Consider the following 19,957-nt stretch of genomic DNA (forward strand, 5'->3'; position numbering starts at 1 on the left):
CAAATCTGCCACATTTTCTTGATTCTGAGGTTTTTTTCCTGCCCTCCTCGATTTTACTTTTCAAAAATGGGGACACGTCTGTGACTTTTTTTTTTTAGATTCTTATCTTAAAAAAGTTTATTGGGGCAACATTGGTTAATACAATTACGTAATTTTCAGGTGTACATTATAATTTGACATCTGTACTGTGACTTATTTAAAGAAGTGTTGAGCAACCCTCCTGAAAAGCTATTTATTAAATCTATGGTATTTCCTGCAACCAATGGCCTTTTTGAATTGAGGAAGTATACTAGGAAATACTTTATTTTTGTTTTGTGTTTTTCTCACACCTGGAGGCTCACAAAGCTCCCCTCTGTTGCCACATTCATGCTCTCACTGCTGCTAATGGAAAAGTACTTGCTCAGAAGTCACCTCAACAGGAAGGGACTTCTCTGCTGACAGAGAGGATGCAAGTTATGAAGCCCTGCTAGGCTCATTCATTGCAGTTTATGAGAAACAGCTGCCTTTCCTTGTAGAGACACTTGTTGAAGGCTTTCCGCTCTGTGGACCCTGAGAAAGAAGATAGCTGCCAAGAAGGACTCCTGATGGCTAACTCCACTCAAATTTAAAAACAGAACCTAGAAGTCATTTTTAAACAGGGGCCTCTCACACAAACTGCACTTTAGGAAGAAGCCTGCACTGAACTGCCTACACTGTGTTCCTGCCACCTGAGCCAGCCCTTATAAAGGAGTTCCTGGAATAATAGTTCAACCAACAGGACTGAGGCTTTCCCTAATCTGAGCTGCAGCAGCTATATCCCCATCAGCTTCTTCACTGACCAGAGTGGCTTTATTCTGACCAATCAGGACAGTGTCTATTGGACCAAACAAACTTCAAGGATTTGGTGTTCTCATTTGCATGGGGATGGACCAGTCAGGGACTGGGATGGGGACTTCTGTTTATATAAGTCAGCTCCCCTCTGGCTCAGAGACCTCCCTTTCCACTCAAGGCTGTTCACTGCTGGTTTTCAGCTGGAGATGAAACACGGAAGATGAAGCACTTAAAATGTCTCGCCTTAGCAGAGCGGAGTGGACCAGAGCAGGTGGAGCAGAGCAGAGCCGTCTAGCTGGAGAGGGGCCTGGCCCCAGGGCCACCTTCCAGGCATGCTGTTTCCCAACTGAGCTGTAACATTGTTGAGCTGTTCCACAGCACGCTGTGTCACAGTTGAGCTGTTTGTACTGAATAAAGTTTCCCTCCCTCCCTACACCTCAAATTGGAGATTCCTGTTGGTGTTGCCAATGACCACTAGTTGATCACTCCTTTCCCCCGGAAGTCTAGTAAATAAGGTAGGCCAATCAGCTGATTTGGGTCAAAACGTGCCAGTGGCTCTATGAGCCCATTTTAAGCCTGGCTTAAAATGTGAACAATAGGATATTTTGTGAAACAATGCCAGCATTGATCGATGTTTCTAATAACGATTACAATCCTCCGCTTTTTGTTTTCCAGAGGTTGCTGTTTCTTCTGAAAGCTTTCAGGTGGTGAAGGTCAGAAGGTGAGCAACAGAATCATTGTTCCCTAGTTTAAGATTTCGCAAATTTTAAGGTACATACAAATCACTGGAATCTTCTTACAATGCAGATTCTGATTCAGTAGATCTGGAAGTGGGAGGAACTGGTGATACTGATGTGGCTTGGTCTTTGGGCCATACTGAGTAGAAAGACCCTAGTTAATTTTTATCTCTATTTCCTGTTTCCAGCTGATGTATGTTGGCAGGACAAAGAATACCTTTTCTAATCTGATTCTCAGACACTATCAGAAATGACAAATGAATAAGTAATGATTTCAAAGCCCACAGGAAATCATGAGGTCACAGATTCTGTCATTTGAATTAGCAATTAAGTTGGCAAATCATGACTTTGAATTCTAATTTATTGCAAAGCAAAGCAGAATATTGGGAATAGACTCATGGTGTGCACAAACAGGGCAGAATTCAAACATATCTGATTTTTCTTATGGCAAAGCAACGATTTGTTTGAGGTCATTATTATTATTTTTATGGCAAGCATTATGACAAGTACTATATTTAAGTTGAAATCTGGTGGGGAATGCATGAAAGGTTGTGTACTAATTCCTTTGACTCTGAATCTTCTGTGTACCTTGTCTCTACCCTCACTGCCGGGATCCCAGTCTAATTATTGCTTATGCAAAGAATGAAACTCCTTCGGATGTGAAGAAATTTCTGATTTTTCTTGAATATTCTCAGGAGAGCTGCTTTTTGGAATTGCCATACTGGGTTTTTAGACCTTTAATTTGGCTCATTTTATATGTTGCTTTGGATATGCTATTTCCATAATTTCTGTTTTTTGGTTAAACTATAAATGTATTATAACTGTAGGTCATACCTTCTATTTTGTAGTACTGGAAAACAAAGTGAACTTTAAACTCATCGAGTCCAATTTCCTCTTTAATGTATGAATTTCTATAAGCCAGCCTCTTGCTCGAAACGTTTGGTGATGTGTATATCTTACTACTTTATAGTCTATCCTTTGAACAGCTCTGTTAGGATGCCTTTCTTAATATTGGGCTAAGAGTTATCTCTCTGTGGCTTTTGCATATGAGCTCGGTTTTACTCACTAGGGTCAATTTTTTGTCTTGAACAGGATATGGACATAGTACATATTGTTGGGCAAGCGACTTGTTCAGGCCCAGAACTTGCATGGCAGTTCCTCATGCAACAGAATAACATTCAGCTCCGGACATGAGTAAACCTGGGGCAAGGTCCAGGGGTGCACTTTGAGAAATTTTATGGGCCGGGACCATCACTGCTCATAAGATTTTACCACAGTTCATTGCAGGGGCTTAAGATTTCCTGCATTTTGTTCTTGTATGCAGCCTGAATTAATCCTAAAATGAAATGCAAGATGAGGATTCATGATTACTCATGAATTTTTATACAACTTTACTCAATAGGAATCTTAAAAATGGCTCCAATTCTCAAAATATTTGTCTTTTCTTTCATTCTCACCTAAAGCCAAATTTTAAAGCTAACAAAGTTGGATTCCAGTCTTCTCCTAGCACCTTTTCAGAAACATTCTTCCTTCCTATTTTATGCTCCAGGGGTGACCTGAGCTCCAAGGTTTTCCCTTTGCAGTATCGTTCTATGCCTTGGACGATTCATTACTTCTTCCTTGCCCTTTTCTTTCATCAAAACTCACCTGTTTTCTGTCTGATTCTCTTAGCATCTGACTTTATTCAATGTGACACTGACTGGTAATGGGTTTTAGTCCTCTTAATAAATCCTTGACAATATATAAGATACCTCTTGCTATCTGCCTGCCTCAGCATCGCAATTCCTTAATCCAGCAAACACATGTCTCCAGATGGCCCTTAGATAGTGGCTTTTTAGTGGGGAGGGATAGGCACCATGATAAGATAATGGATGAGAACTTATTTTGGTCTGTGGGCCCCTTAGTACCACTTCACAAAAATGCATCTCCTCATTATGTGAGACTACTTCTGTTTTCCATAAACAATAACAACAACAGCTCTTACTGCATGCGATTATTAATTATAGTTAGTTACTATATTCCAAGTACTGTACCTAGGACTTAGCAGATTTTTCATTTAATGTTCATGACAACCCTGTGATATAGGAATACTTATTCTCATTTTACTGATGAGCAAACTGCAGTTCAGAGAGGTTGGTAATTTGTATAGCATCACACAGCTAGACGTTGCAGAGATAGGGTCCAAACCAAGGTCTGTCTGAGGTCTGTGCTCTTAACCATGAGCCTCTTTTTCTCTGATCAACTAACAGAGCAGAAGCTTAAGATCAGTGAGATTCCCCAGACAAGCCCTGCTGTGTCCACCTTGAATATAACCTTTCTACTTCACCTAAGTATGAAGAAACTACTGCTCTGCTCATCTCTATCCTCTCAACTCTCACCTCTCTCACTTTTCCATGCTGAGAAAAGCTTCTGTCTTCTGCATGCACAAGAATAATAAGTATTTGTTATTTAATTACAAAGATTTGTTATAGAATGGCAGGAGGGATACTAACACATCCCATCTGGGTTTACTTAAAAAGAACTGTGTTCCTGAGTATATGTGGGTTTTTTTTTGGTGGGGGGAGGGGGGAAGGACAGGGGGAAGAACAGTTCCAGCAACTCTTTGGTGCATGAAGCATGGTATGGTTTAATAGGATTCAGGTGACTGAGACATCTTGGTGTTATTTCTGAGAAAGCAAGATGGTTCATCCCCTTTAATGAACTGGAAACAAAGTTGCTACAGTGTTAGCCTTAGCAGGTGGGTTTATACCTGTGCCTGGATTTGTTATATTTTTTTAAAAGGACATCCCCATAAAAGTCTCCTTTTGGGACAAAGAATAAAAAGACATCAAAATGCTGTTTTCAGGATAAATGCATCATTTTGCAAAAATTTCACAGGGTTTCCCAGAGAGGCCACCCACAGAGGCAGCAACATCTGGTTGTCATACTGTCACAACAGGGGAGAGCAATGCTTGGGCACAAGGCAAAACAGAATGTTCCTTATAACTGGATGGAAGACACGTAGTTATACTGAAGCCACGAGGCAACAAATCTCCCTAGGCCCAAGAAAACGCTGAGCTGAGTAAGGCTATAGGACCTTAGGTGCAGCCATATTTTTCCTGTGACACCTTAGTAATTTTGAAACAGACTTACACATAAATCAGAAAAATATGCATCTCCAGAGAGGTGGTTGCGTATTTTCAGAATAAGGGTAGAATGAATTACTATTTTATAAGAATAATAAACATCTCCATCCTTGGAAATATGTTTAGGTGAGGCCCTGATCTCCATGAAGGACAATTTTCATTCATTCATTCATCCATTCATTTATTTATCAGATATTTACCAAGTGTCACTTCTGTGCTTGATATACGAAAAGGAAGAAGAAATTGTCTCTACTCTTGAGAAATTCATAGACCAGCAGGAGAGACTCATAGAATGAAATTATTGTGGTTCAGTGTGCTTACAGAAACCCTGAGAGGTTCACCTAACTAGCCTGTAGGCATCCATGAAAGCCTCATGGAGAAGGTGTCACCTCAGCTCTGTCTTGAAGCACAATCAGGAGTAATCCTCCAGAAATCTATATATTTACATTATATCACTTTGCCATCTAGATGAAAAAGCTAAATAGATATTGTGTATGTATGTGGAGAGGGGGAAGACATAAAGTGAGTATTAAGTAAAAAATAGGAATTTAAACATCCAACCAGGAATGTTTGAGGGAGAGTGCGGGCTATTGAGGGCTCTGGCTTTGGATGACTCATGTTGGGATCTTTACCACTTCCTAGGTGTGTGTCCCTGAGCAAATTGCTTAGCATATTAACATCCAGTGCCTCATAGATTTTTCAGATTTCAAAGAGAGAACACTTGTAAAGCTTTTGCTCAGGTGCTGGCTTATTTAAATGTCGATAAATGTAGACTCATTATTAATGCCATTATTATCTTTAGCAGTGTTCTTTCACTGATTACCCTCTTAAGCTCCCTGAATCTCCTGTCCCTGATTTTTGCCTCCAGGGAAAAAAGAGAGAGATAAGAAAAAAAATAAAGCAAAAAGAATATAAAAAATCAGGGTACGATGGTGATTTTCATCCTCCCCTTCGGAGGTGGTAGAATTAAGATATCCTCCAAAGAAAAGGAACACACTACCCTTTTCTCCATCCTATCGCAAATCCTACTTTCAGCTTTTTGATCTCTTTGCTCAGAAAGGCAAAAGCATTAGTGAGATGCGGTTATAAAGTACAATTTAGAAAACTTTCAGTCCTGCTGATATTAAATAACCTGAAGCCCTCTTACTAGAAAGCTCCTTTTACTAATTGCAACAAATGCACTTCCCATGGGGGAATAAAGGGAATGAGGTGGAGAAACTATGAAAACCAAAGGAGAAAGAATAAGTTGATGCTGTAGCTAAATACGGGAATGGAAGATGAGGCCACGGGCCTGCGTAAGGTGAACAGTTGGAACTGAGACCCCTTTATAAACCTGGAACTATCAAGCGATTATGTCTTCACTAAAGCATATCTAGAAAAAAATCTACCCTTTACCAAATATATGCATTGATCTATGCCACTTTATATAGGAGACTTGAGTATCTATGGATTTGGGCATCTTCCGGAGATCCTGGAACCAATCCTCTGTAGATTCCGAGGGACAACTGTAGTAGGTATGTTTTGGGGAGTCAAAAGTTATAAATGGATTTTCAACTGCATTGAGTCATTGCCCCTAGCTCCCTGCATTGTTCAAAGGTCAACTGTATTTAATAACATGGCCTCAAATATGTTTAAAGCAGAAATCAATTGATTTATAAAGAGACATTTGAAAATCTATATGTCGTAGGTTTTTAAAAAATCTCAGTAATTAATAGACTAAAAAGTTAAAAATTAGTATAGTTATTGAAGATTTGAACAACCCAATCAACTAGCTTAATCTAGTCTACGTATATGTAAGCCAAAAATTGATTTCTTGCTAGACCACAAAGGAAATCTTATCAAATACCAAAGACTCAGTAACATATGGGATATATTCTCTGATCACACTCCAATAAAATATGAACTTGAAGAGAAAAAGATACTTGACATTACTTTATATATTTGAAAATAGAAAGAAGGAAAGATGCTTCTAAAAACTATTTGGTCAATGCAACAGTCAGAATAGTATAAATTACGCTGCAATAATGCACAGACCTAAAACATTTCAGTATCTTAAAATAATGATCTATTTCCTACTCATGTTACATTTCCAAAGAGGGCTCCACTCCACGTTTTCCTCACTCTAAGACCCAAATGGATGGAACGCCCACCACCTGGCATATTACCAGTTGCAGTGGTGGAGGGAAGAGTATGTGGCTTTTATTTTATTTTATTTTTAAAATTAATTAATTAATTAATTTTTAATGGTGACATTGATTAACAAAATCCAGTAAGTTTCACCTGTACACTTTAACAGTAAGGTGTGTGTGTGTATATATATATATATTTTCACATGGTGTGTTCACTTCCCATAGTTAGATTTCTTTCTGTCACCACATATTTGACCTCTTTTACCCCATCTACCACCCCGCTCCCCTCTAGTAACCACTAGTTTATAGTCCATGTCCATGAGTCTCTGTTTGTTTGTCCTGTTCATTTGTGATATCATGTGATTTTCAACTTTTTCTGTCTGGCTTATTCCACTTAGCACGATTATCTCGAGGTCCATTCATGTTATCGCAAATGGCAGTATTTCATCCTTCTTATGGCTGAGTAATGTCCCTTTGTATATATGTACCACAGCTTCTATATCCAGTCATCTATCATAGCTTTTTAGGTTTTCTCCCCCAAAGAGACACATATCACTTTCACTAATATTACATTGGCCAAATAACATCTGCTGTTATGGCTGACTTCAGGAGAGTAAGGATCTGACCAGGAAGAGAACTGGACAGATCAGTGGCTGGCACTAATGATTATCACAGAGAAAAATAATTAAGAAAATGATGAAACACTTATACCTAAAAAGAATGAAAATGTGGCATATTAAAACTTGTGGGATGTAGCTTAAATGATTATATTAGAGAAAGAAAACTGAAAATTAAGGAGCTAACTATCTATATAAGAAAATAAAGTATCCCAAAAATGGTGGGGAAAAAAGAAAATAAAGATGAGATACAGTAATTAAATAGTTAGAGAAAACAAAACAAAACATAATACAGAGAATCAAAAAAATAAATCTGCTGTCTTATTGGACTCTTCAGAAGCACACTCTAAGATGAAGATGAGTGTGTCCCAGACCTATTCATCTATCCCTGATTAATAGACCTATTATCTATTCTCACCCTAGAGAAACACATAAGGGGGTGATGAAAGCCAGTCAGAGAAAAAGAAGGTAAGCGATGGCATAATTTCAGGCCAGGCCTCACAGAAAACAACCTCAGCCTGATCCCACAGTGGCCTTCTGAAGTATGAATTAATTTTGGAACTGTTCCACGTGGTGGCGGGGGAGGGGAGGCGGGGCTTCTATACTCCCACAGCTGTTGATTATTGGCTAAGTGTTAACTGGAGGGGATGTGAATCCCCAGACACTTTGATTTCTCTGCATAGGTGGGCAAAGTGACTCCAGTAGCCTGAGGACAGTCCTCTGAAGAATAGTTTTAGATCCTGGCCATTGGAAGCAAGACCACCAGGAATCTGGAAGAGGGGTAAAAAGACCCTAGGGAATCTGAGGGTGGGGGAGGTGGAGGATAGGAACAGTATCTACTCTAATTGGTTCTTTGAAAAAAAAATAAACATTTAGGAAACTTTTTTTGAAAAAAAAAACTCAGCATTCACAAAGTGTTAGAAGTGAAAAAGGAATCATAACTATGGATGGAATAAAGATAAAAAAGATAGTATTATGTCAATAAGCTTGAAAACACAGAAATGATCAATGTCCTAGAAAAATATGACTCATCAAAACTATCCCAAGAAGAAATGGAAACAGGAGTACAAACTTTACCACTAAAGAAATGGAATCAGTTGATAAAAGTTTTACCCCCTGCCCCTCCATAGGACCAGATGAGTTTGGATAACCACGCATGAAACAGAAAATTGCATACTGATGACAATTTTATCAAAGAATAGAAAATTAGGGAACATTTTCTACTCATACAAGGAGAGTATAATAAAGGAAGATTATAAATCAGCCACATTTATAAATATATGTGCATAAATAAAATGCTAGAAAATTAATGTATTAAAATAAATTAGATTTAACATAGGAGTGCAAAGATGGCTTGACAATAAAAGATAAAAGGAGAAAAACCTTGTGATTGTCTAAATAACATTTGATAAGATTTAATACCTATTCATGATTAACCACACCCTTATCCAACTCTTAGCAAAATAGAAATAGAAAGAAACTTAATAAAGAGTGTCTACTAAAAACCTACAACAAACATTTTTAATAATGAAATGTTAAATTATTTTTCTTTGAATGTAGGTACAAGACAGAGACTCCTTCTGTCAGTGGGGTAAAGAAAAGGCTAAAAGAAATGGAGAAACATACCATGTTCATTGATGTGATGACTCAGTATTGAGAAGATATTAAGTTCCCCATATTAGCTTGCAAATTACAATAAAAATCTTAATAGAGTTTTTCTTGAAACTTAGAGGATCCTAAAATTGACATGAAAGGGCAAAGGTCAATATAAAAATAAAGAGATGGGTGGGAGAGGGTATTAGAATTGTTCTAGCAGATATAAACTTATAATAAAAGTTTAGTAATTAAGATGTGTAGTCATGACAGAGATGGACAGAACAGTAAGTCAACCCACACAGATAGGTAAACTTGACATATGAGAAATATACCATTACTAGTGTGTAAAGAATGGGGCTTTTGCAAGTTAAGCGAGCCTAAGAAAATTGGTTATCTATTTGAAAAAATATATATATTTTAAAGTCCTACCTCATATCTTAATCCAAAATAAATTTTAGATAAATTATAAACCTAAATATGATAATTGAATATTTAAAACTTGTAGAAGAAAATACAGAATAAATATTTTTATGATTTGGGGACTTTTATTCTTAAACAATGTTTTAGTTTTTTGATTCCTAGATAAGAGAAAGGACAGATGAAAAAATAAATATAACACCATTAAAGTAAAAATAAAACTCCTGGGTATTAACAGCAGTTACTGTTTGTGAGGATTAAATATATTAATACACAAAAAGCGCTTAAGGTTTAGTAGTAGGTATTTGCCATTATTATTTCTTTTAGAGGGTATTTTTCCCCACAGTGATTACCATGTATTTTTTCTCTTTAAGACACATGTTATAGATATGCAGCAAATCTTATAACAAATGGGAGAGAATATTTTCTGAAAAACGACATGAAAATAAGTATTTCATTCTTAGGCAAACTTGGCTATTATTTTAATATAGGAATCTCTTTCATGGGAACCAATCTTCATTTGCGTGAACTCTGTGGCTTGTGGTCTTTTTTTGGTAATGTTAATGTGGAACAAATTCCTCCTGGTGACTTGTTTTGTGTGCCGGAGAATGCCGCTACTGGCGTCTCATAAGAATGTAACTGCTGGCAGCCCCCTCTGCACCCCCACTCTCCCCCCTCCCCCGCCCCCGCCACCCCAGCAGGTCTGACAATGCAGTACTGCTGGGGGCTGAACGGGTTAGTGTGGAAACCAGCAGCCTTTTCTGTACTCAACTTTTGACCCTGGGTCATCATTTTACTTTTCCATCTGTGTCCTTCCACATTTGTCTCTTGCAAGTTCCTGAAAGAAACAAGTGAACTTGTATTCTTGCTTCTAAGTTAGACTGCACCAAAATATTGGGGTAACCAGAAGAGAAATATTTATAGAAGCTCTGGAGGTCTTAGATAGTCATCATCTGACAGATAAAAATCAGAAGAATCTGGGTTTATGTTGATCATGGAGGTGAAGGGTGGCTTAAAAAAAAGTCATTCCTTAAAATGATGTTATTTCTAGCCCCTTGGCTGAATCCCTACAGTTTCAAAAGGCGATCTCTCTAAACCCATGCTCTTCCACATTACAAATAAACTATTACTGTGCACTCCTTAAGCAGCAGCAAGAGCTGTTTTTGCTTCAACCCATAGCACAGTTCAAAAGGTCAGATGTGACCACAGTATCTCCTGTTATTTCAGGGCTTACATGTGTTTGCCTTGGCGCTATTTCTCTGGCATTTGGTTTCCTTTATTTTTCCATGGGTTTGGCTTGCAAGAATCAAAGAAGCATAGTTTTGAAAATAAGTGAAGTTTGTAAAGATGAAGTATTCTGAACTGACGGTGACTAGACACATCGGGAGGAAACCCACACCTCCTCATTTATGTTCAGGAGCATGGCCCTGACTCTGCTTATGGTGAATCTGAGTAATGACGAAGGCGGAGGGCTCTCCCACTCTGAAAGCCTGGCCGGGATCTCCCAACTCTGCTCCCTGAGATAGCAAGCTCAGCTGTCTTGGTTCAGGATGCCTACTGAGGGAAAGCTAAAAGCTCAAGAGAGAGGATACCTCCCTTGATGAAACATTTTCCATTTCAGCCTCAGTGACAGCTGATTGTTGTCGATGAGAAGATACTGTGATTGGCCCTTTGCTGTGGGTTGCTTTCATACCTGGTAGGAGCTCTTTGAAGAATGTGAGTCTGGGAAATAGATATTCACTCTGTGTGAGACATGATTAGAATTACTACTGTGGGGTTAAACTGGCAGGGGAACCTCAGGGCCAGATTTTGTCGATTTGTAGGGGCCATATGGTAGAAGAGGCAGGAGGCTGGGTGGGAAAGGATGGAGTGTAATAGTGGTTCCCAAGCTCATCTGTACCCTGGGATCCCCTAGGGAGCGTCAAAAACTACTCTTACCTGTATTTTGCCACAGGAGATTGTGATTTAATTGGTCTGCCTAATCACCTGGACTTTGGAAATTTTCAAATGTCCCCCAAGTCATTTAGAACCACCGTTGTGGTGGTTAAGAGCCAGTACATCAAAGTTGCACAACTCTGGTTTGAGTCTGAACTCCAACATTTAATAGCTGTGTGACTGACGGAACCATGAAAACTTTCTGAGCCTCAGCTTTCTCATCTTTAATATGGGGATCTATTTTTCCTATGTGGTTGACAGGGAATATAAATATGCTACATTTTTCATGCAAAAAAATGTTGCATCAACAGCGATCTGAGTAGCAGTGCAAGCTGCACCATTTCCTAGCCATGTACTAGAGAGGAGGCAGGGTAGAGTAACTAGTATGGGTTTGGGAGTCATATTGGCCTGGATTTGAATTCTGGCTCCACTATTTAATCTTGGGCAATTGTCTTTAAGTCTTCATTCCCCTCGTTGATAAAATGAGTATTTGTTCTTACTCTATAGGGTTGATATGAGGCTGAAATGATATAATACACTTAGCATTTAGGTTGAACAATATGAAATTCCTTACTTTGCGTGGGTTAAAATGATAGAATATCATCAATCTCATGTGTTTAACCTAATATTAAGTATTCAAAAATGCTAGTGGTAGTAAGGGTTGTTATTACTATTAGTATGACTTTGAGAGAATTACTTCAGAGGGTCTCAGATTCTCCATCCATGAAACGGACACGTTATAGCATACTTCATAGCATTCTATAAGGTTTAAATGAGATGATGTTTTGGAATCACTTTGAATATTATAGAATATGAGGAAATCATGATAATTTAAATAATATTCTTGGAAACTGAGCATCTCATGTACATAATGGTAAATATTTATTCTGGGAAATTAAATATTCTGTATGTCTGCCCATTATGAAGCTTGGGAAGGGAATGGAGTCACACAGAACTTGGCTGTTGGGATTCAGACAGGACATCATTTTTTAAGCCCACTCTAAGTTCACCATCACTCCAGCATCATGGAGAACAGAAGAATGGTGAAGCCCATGGCTCCTGCCAAAGGCTAGCTCACCTTATGATTGAGGAGATGTATCGCATGTGTGTGTAGGAATAACTAACATGTGTATAATGCTTACCACAGGCTCTGCTGAAGTTTTTTCTCTGTGTATGAACTCATTTCATCCATAGAGGATCTTAATTTTTCATGGGTGAGAAAAGTATCCCAATTTTTATTCCAGTTTTTCACAGGTGAGGAAACGGAGGCACAGAGAGGTTAAACAACATGTCCAAGTCACACAGGCAAATTAATAAAAGACATTCAAGAAATGATGATTGTGAAAAATATCTGTGGCAATGGATGTGTTCAAGATCATAACAAATTATAACAAATACCAAAATATTTTATCTAGAGCTCTTTTGTGTTTCTCTACCCTTCTCTTTTGATGTAGACCTTTTAACTAGAGCATAAACATTCCTCATAGAAAATGTTTCATGGCTTATGCTTAGGAGGGATTACCCATAGCTTTGGTTCTTGACCTCGTTTTCATCCCTGACACTTTGGGTGGCCTTGGGTAAGAAAAATAACTTCCCCATGTCTATAGTTTCTCCACCTTTAACATGGGTCTAATAAAGCATGCTGTGGAGTCTAATGATCATAAAGCCATTTTTAATGTGTTCCCGTGATGCAGACTAGAAACCCAAAGGGCCACCCAGATTTTAGCCCTGTGGTAAAATCTTGGCTTCTTTTGGACAGAGACAAGAGTATTGCTTCTTGGTGGGCTTCCAAACCCTCTTTCTGTCTGCTCTTTGCATAGGGCAGTGCCAGGTCTCTTTTTTCACATGCATCATTACTTGGAGTAAGTTACCATAAATACCTTGTGGTCAAGGAGTAAGTGATACCATTTATTACAAAGTTACTTGGGAAACATTTTCAACTAATAGGGATCATTAAGGCAGTGACAATGTCACTTGATATGCTCATGATCCAATAGAGAGAATACTGTTCCATGTAGGAAAAACTTACAAAGGATTGACTTTTGTTCAGAGCAGAGACAGTGGCTCCTGTGGATTCTAGAGCCTTGCCTCCCTAACAGTCTAGCAGCACGGATATCACTTGGGAGCCTGTCGGAAATGCAGAATCTCAGGCTCCACTCCAGGATTACTGCCTCGGCTTCTGCATCCTAACAAAATCCACACATGGTTGGAACACCTGTTAAAGCTTGAGAAGCATCACTTCACTCAGAACTGTAACAGTGATGACAGTGTATGTGTTGGAGCTGGGAATCCAGTTGAGGTTTATCAGACTCCAAGCCCATGTTCTCTCCCCTCTGCTGCTCTGCCTCCTCTAAGGCAACGCAGATAGGATTTGATTTATTGCTGAAATGCAATCTGACCTTCTGGTAAGAAGTCTGACCATGGGTATGTACTCCTTAGTTCAAGAAATTTCTGGATAAAAGCAGTTTTTAATCACAGTGTTTGTAATCTTGTTACATTTTGATTTTATCTTTGTTTTAAAAAGCTCAAGCTATTTCCTTACCTGAAAAAAAAAAAAAGTGTGAGAGAGATTGGAGTGCGGAGGGAAGTAGGAAGTAGAGAAAGAAAAGAGAAAGGAAAAAAGGAGAAAGGAAAAAAAGAAAGAAAAACCAAGCATTTGAGGAAATTCAGTGTTTATTTTAAGATGACAGTTATCCATCCTGGTTGCTGGGTAAACATATTTTTTGTTAACCTTTAGGGGCTGATATTTTATTTAAAATTTTTTTTAATGGAAATCTTTTTGAAATATTTGAGCAGTATCAGTGAAAGAGTATGCCAGAGCAATGTATTTTCTTTTTTCATCTTCTTTTGAACTTATTTATTTTTATAGACTATTAAAATGACCAAACTAGGATGCTACCCTATAAATCTTCACATCATTATGACTTAGTCTGATAGCTATTCTCATGAGGCTGCACATTACTGTTACATTTTTTCTTTTTAACATAACTTGTACTATAGCCAAAACGATCTGAAAAAAATGCAGATTTGAACTCTTGATGAATTTCTTTACCTAGGCATGTGATTATCAATGGATATTACCATAGAAAGACAACCAAGGAGATATTATATTCCTCCCACTGGAAGTACAACACCACCTAGGAAATATTCCTACTAAAAGATAGAAGCTGAATCTCATCAAGATTCTGTATCTAATGACCAATGTACAGGCAATAGAGAGTTCACTTAGTTGTCACCTGGGCCTTTTGGAATGCTTGCTCTTGAGTCACTCTGTCTTGGAATCCAGCTGCCACGCTTTGAGAAGTTCAAGCCACATGGAGCAGCTACATGCAGGTACTTCTGTTGACAGCTCCAGCTGAGCTCCCAGCTGATGGTTGTCATCAGCTGTCAGCATATGAACGCACCATCTTCATTGTCCAGCTGATACATGACTACAACTGCATGAGACATCCCAAATGAGAGCCGCCTAGCTGATCCCAATCAACCCACAGAACCAAGAGAATTAATAATAAATGTTTGAGGCACTAAATTTTGGATTATTTGTTATGGACTGAATGTGTCTCCTTCCTCCCTAGATTCATAAGTTGAAGACCTACCCTCTAATGCAAGGTAATAGGAGGTAGGGCCTGTGGATGGTAATTAGGTGGGACTCTCATGATGGGATTAGTGTGCTTAAAAGAAGAGGCTCCTCTCTGTCCACCATGTGAAGACACCTTGAGAAGGTGGCCACCTGCAAGCCAGGAAGTGGGTTCTCACCAGGAACTGAATCTGCTGATACCTTGTCCTTGGACTCCCAGCTTCAAGAACAGTGAAAAATAAATGTCCGTTGTTTAAGCCTCCTGGTCTACAGTATTTTGTTATAGCAGCCCGAGCTGAGTAAGGCAATTAGCAACAATCAGATCAGTGAGTAGTGCTCCGTTGGCTGTGGAAGAGGAGGCTAAGATGATCCCAGATTTTGGGCTTGGGAAAGTGTGTGGACGATAGTGTTATTCATTGAACTAGGAAACCTAGAGGAGGAACTGTTTGGGGATGGGAGGACAGGAAGAAATAATGTAAATGTTTTTCATGATTATTCTAATAATATATGTTAATTTTAGAAAAAAATAGAACATACAAAAAAATTAAAGGAAGATAATTAAAAAAACATTTGTAATCCTACTACACTGAGCTAACCACTGTCATCATTAGTTGTAGTTCCCTCTAGTGTTGGTTGTTTTTGTTTTTTTTTTTTCAGTGAAAAAAATTTTTATATTTGGAATTAACCAGCTGGACTCAGTTTAGATGATCTCAATTTTGTGGGCAACATCCAAAGCATCATAGTTGGGAGCGAGTTGAACAAATGCCTCCAACAGGCCTGACCAGGGTGTTGACCTTGGCCATGTCAATATCATAGAGCTTCTTCACAGCTTGTTTGATCTAGTGTTTATTGGCTTTGACATCCACAATGAACAAAAGTGTATTGTTGTCTTCTTCATGGCTGACTCGGTAGTCAGGGTAACGTGATGATGGCATAGTGATCAAGCTTGTTACTTTTGGGGGCGCTCTTATGAAGATATATGGGCTGCCTTAGGATCCAAAGTGTCTCGGGCCATGGGAAGGTGGGTAACGTGCAGATGTGTGTGTGTCTGTGTGTGTGTGTCTCAATACTTTTTGGCACTGCTTTTCCTTCAAAGCCTTTGCTTTGGCTTCATCATTTGCTTTTGGTACCATCTTCATGAAAAGGCTGTTTGTTCCTTTTTTTTTTTTTGATGCAGGGGCTATTTCCCCCAAACTATCTTAAAACATACTAACCTGGCAGACTTTTTAGAGAGGATTTATTTAACCCAAGATCTTAGACCAAAAAAATTCAACATAAACCTTGAGCTGCAATCTGACTTCCTTCTGTAAAATTTCAAATAAAAGTAAATGAAATAAATGTTGCTGTTGAGAATTATTTATTTTGGAAAAACAGCTTGTTGTTTTCACCAGAGTTAAATCTTCTGGGAAATCCTGGACATTCATCTGTGTGATGGAATTCCTGGCCTGTGACTCAAGCGGCAGATGAAGTTATCTGTATTTTAGTGCTTGCAAGAAACACAATTCGCTGGATAATCATTTTTTTATAGAGTCTAAATGGAAAAAGTGAAATGAAACAAAACATTCAGGGAAACAATATGAACCTCTGGTTGTGCTATACCCTCTTATTCATTCATTCACTCTTTTGTCCTTCAGGAAGTGTTTATTGTCTGTATTTAGTGGGTCACATTGGAAAACATATTTCTCAGGTGACCCATGACCAAAAGTTTGAAAGTCACTGGAAGACTCTATGAGATGGGTCTGTAAGTAATTAGCCAACAATTGTGAAAATAAAGGAATCTAAGATTTTTATAGCAGAAGACTTCAGGACAGAAACGGCTTCTCCCTGGGGCTGGAGGCAATAGGAATGGAACTGCTGCTTCACACTTCTGCCTGAGGAATCCACTTAGCCCTTAGTGATTCTCCTCTTCTCCAGCCTAACTTAATTTAGGGTATTTGTGTTCTTCCCTGCCCTTCTTATTTCTTCTTCTCTATTCTTTCTCTTCCCTTTCTTCTTTCTTTCCCCTTCTACTTTACTCTCAATCTATCCCCCTATATTTTCTCTTCTATTTTTCCCCTCTACCTCCCTTTCCTTCTACCATGTTGCCTTGGGAGTACAGATTTAATTAGCATGCTTCCCCTCATGTCACATTAAAGATATTTAAGATATCGTTAAGCCCTTAAACTAAATACTGTAGACACTTTATATTCAAAGAGTAGCCCAAGGCCAGCAACCTCAGCATCACCTGTGAGCTTGTTAGAATGTAGCATCCCAGGCCCTGCCCTAGACTCACTGAAACAGAACCTACATTTTAACGAGCCTCTGCGATTCTTATGAGCATGGGAGTGTAAGAAGCACTGCTATAGCATTGATCATCTTAAATCAACCTTTCGAAATCTGTCTTCAAACCATTAAACCCAATTATCCACAGATATTTCGTATCAACATGGTCACAGAAGAAACTTCACTCCCTCGGAAAATAGATGACATTAGAGGTGGGAAAGGTATGGAAATATGAGAGTTTGAATGTCTAGATGGGGCGGTCATGGCTTTCCCTTGAACTCTTGACAAAGGACATTTAGTTATGAAGACAAACGTGTGACTGTCTTGATAAATATCAGGTCATTTATTATTTGTCCAGAAATGGTAGATGATGTGGTTTGTGTTTTCAGGACCTATTGTATGTTGTCAGATGCCAGCCGGAGGACACGTTGGTCTCAGTTGACTCAGAAAGGGGCATCATTCTATTTGTTTTTTTCCCCCCCTTGGAAACATGGAATGAGTTGGAGGTCATCAACTGAGAATGAATCTGTTACAAGACAATCCCAGGTTAACGCCTGCTTCCCAGAAAAAAAAATTATTGATAGTGGCCACTTTCATGTTCAGATGTGTCTCAAGTTGAACAATAAATTGTCACACTGGTTATGATAGATTTAGGCTAGAAAATATGGTGCTCCAAATAGCTGAAATGCCTTGTACTCTGGACTAGAAGTAGAAGGCTAATCTCTAAGTGCTAGCAAGTAGGCAAAACATTTTTAGATCAATTTATTGCATTGAAATTCTGAAACAGAAGCTAGATTCGACACCAGTTGGTTAAGACTGGAACGATGGTGAGCCCTCAATATACAAGCTTACCAGGACTCCCCAGCATACTCATTCTCAATTCTTGCCTACACATTTCAAGGGCCATAAAGCAGATTACATGATCCTAACTCTAGGTTCTGTAGCTCCTTCTCAAACTTGACTCCTGCTTATTTAAGGCGGGGCTCAGAAAAATGCTTTCTCTCCTCCTGTTCCACCCAGAAGCTGCTAGGCGAACATTCAGGTGGTGCTAATGACATTTCAGAGACAAATTTTATTTGTCAATCTGAGGCAGGCTCTGGCAGATCTGGGGTAAGGGAGCACAAACAGGTGGGCTCTGAGGGATGTCTATGCTTGGCTGGAACACTTTTGCTGCTGTCTTGGGGAACTGGTATTTGTTTTTCCAGTCATGCTTAGTCCTGAGAGGTGTTAGATTTCTTTAAAGCCTCATGACTCATGACCCTAGGAGAGTTCAGATTCCACTTCCCTACCTCAACTCCATTTGCCTTGTTTTTCACAATGAAAATAGCAAAATGTCTTAGAGTGGGTCCTTGTTGAAGAGGACGTCTCTGATCAGTTTGGGGAAAGCACTTTACAAGCTCAAAAGCGCTACACAGTTGGGAGGAGAGATTGTCATTCCAAGGAATTTGTTTGGGTTGATTTTCCACAAATGTTTTCAAATGACCAAACAAGGCTATCTTTCAGAATTCCCATTGTAGGCTTATCTCCTTCTTTCACATTTGCTGCCAGGACTCAAAGTGTTTGGAATTATCTTCAGAGCCAGTTCTTATGAGCATGTGAGAGATTCAGAGCCAAGTGAGAGATTCAGTCTTTGTAAAGTTTTACCTCATATTTAACTTAAACACCCCTGTCTGGCTTGTTTGGCAGGCTCATTCATAAGACTTGGTACAAAAAGCCAGTTGGCTTTTACAGAAATCAAAAGTTCCCTTTAAAGGTTGTAGTCTTGCCGTTATTGAATAGGATATTCAAATAGAATATACTAAAACTTTTCAAGCAAGTTCCAAAGAAGGGTTTTAGATACTCACTGAATTATGGTCATGTTTTTGAGACGAGGGTCCAGCCTGAAGAGGTGATCATTATAGAATTCAATACTTGTCTAAAATATACACACACCCATGCACAACAATAAATATATTACAAAGATCTCAGGTCACCTTTTACCATTTCCCTAGTGTATTATTACATGGTTTTTGTTTGTTTATTTTTGGTAGGAGTAGCCAATAAGTAACCAGTAATTTGTTTATAAACATGTATTTATTGTTTTATTGATATTTATTGGTATTTTTTAATTAATTCAGTCTGTCAAAATCTGCTTGGTATTTGACTTTCAGGGGCAAGGGAGACATGGTCACTGCTCTTGTTCAAATGGGAGAGATGGTTGAACATTAATCAAAGAATCACCAAATAAAAGTCAACAGAACAAAGCCCACTGTGATAAGTGCTATAGAGGAGAGGAACATAATGGAGCTAGGAAACAGTCTAAAGAACTTTCCTGGTCAGCGGGTATCTGAAGGAGGGCAGCAGTGGTTTGGTGAGGGAGAGAGGAGCGCAGGAGCTTTCAGAGAGATAGATTAGGTTATGTAGAGCCCCTACAGCAAGAGGGATGACTGGGAGTCGAAGGAACAGAAGTCCAGCGTGACTGCTGCTTAAAGTGTAGCAGGAAATGGGAACAGAGGAATCGGCAATGGAAAGACCACATGGGACCTGGTAGGTAGGGTGACCACATCATTTATCATTCAAACCAAAACACTTGTGAGAGTAAAAAAAAATCAGTAACAACCAAAATTGGCATAAATCCCAACTATTCTGGGCAAACCAAGACATAGGCTCCTCTGACTTAAAGACCATGCTAGAGATTTGGATCTTCATCCTAAAAGCAATGCTAAGCAGAGTTTAAGGTTGGAGATGAGAATGAGCACCTGATCACATTTAT

General features: G+C 38.8%; 1 long non-coding RNA gene across 2 annotated transcripts in view; it reads left to right on the forward strand.

Moving 5' to 3' along the window:
• Positions 1-316: 316 nt before the first annotated feature.
• Positions 317-19,957, forward strand: part of LOC111741300 — a 154,379-nt gene continuing 134,738 nt past the window's right edge. Inside the window, exons 1-2 of one of the 2 annotated variants that reach the window (XR_002780957.1) lie at positions 317-1,325; positions 1,486-1,531. This is a non-coding gene — a long non-coding RNA (uncharacterized LOC111741300). The remainder of the gene's footprint in view (positions 1,326-1,485; positions 1,532-19,957) is intronic. The other variant, XR_002780955.1, reaches the window with a different exon arrangement.

Source organism: Pteropus vampyrus, unplaced genomic scaffold (genome assembly GCF_000151845.1).
Source record: "Pteropus vampyrus isolate Shadow unplaced genomic scaffold, Pvam_2.0 Scaffold76, whole genome shotgun sequence".
NCBI classification, from domain to species: Eukaryota; Metazoa; Chordata; class Mammalia; order Chiroptera; family Pteropodidae; genus Pteropus; species Pteropus vampyrus.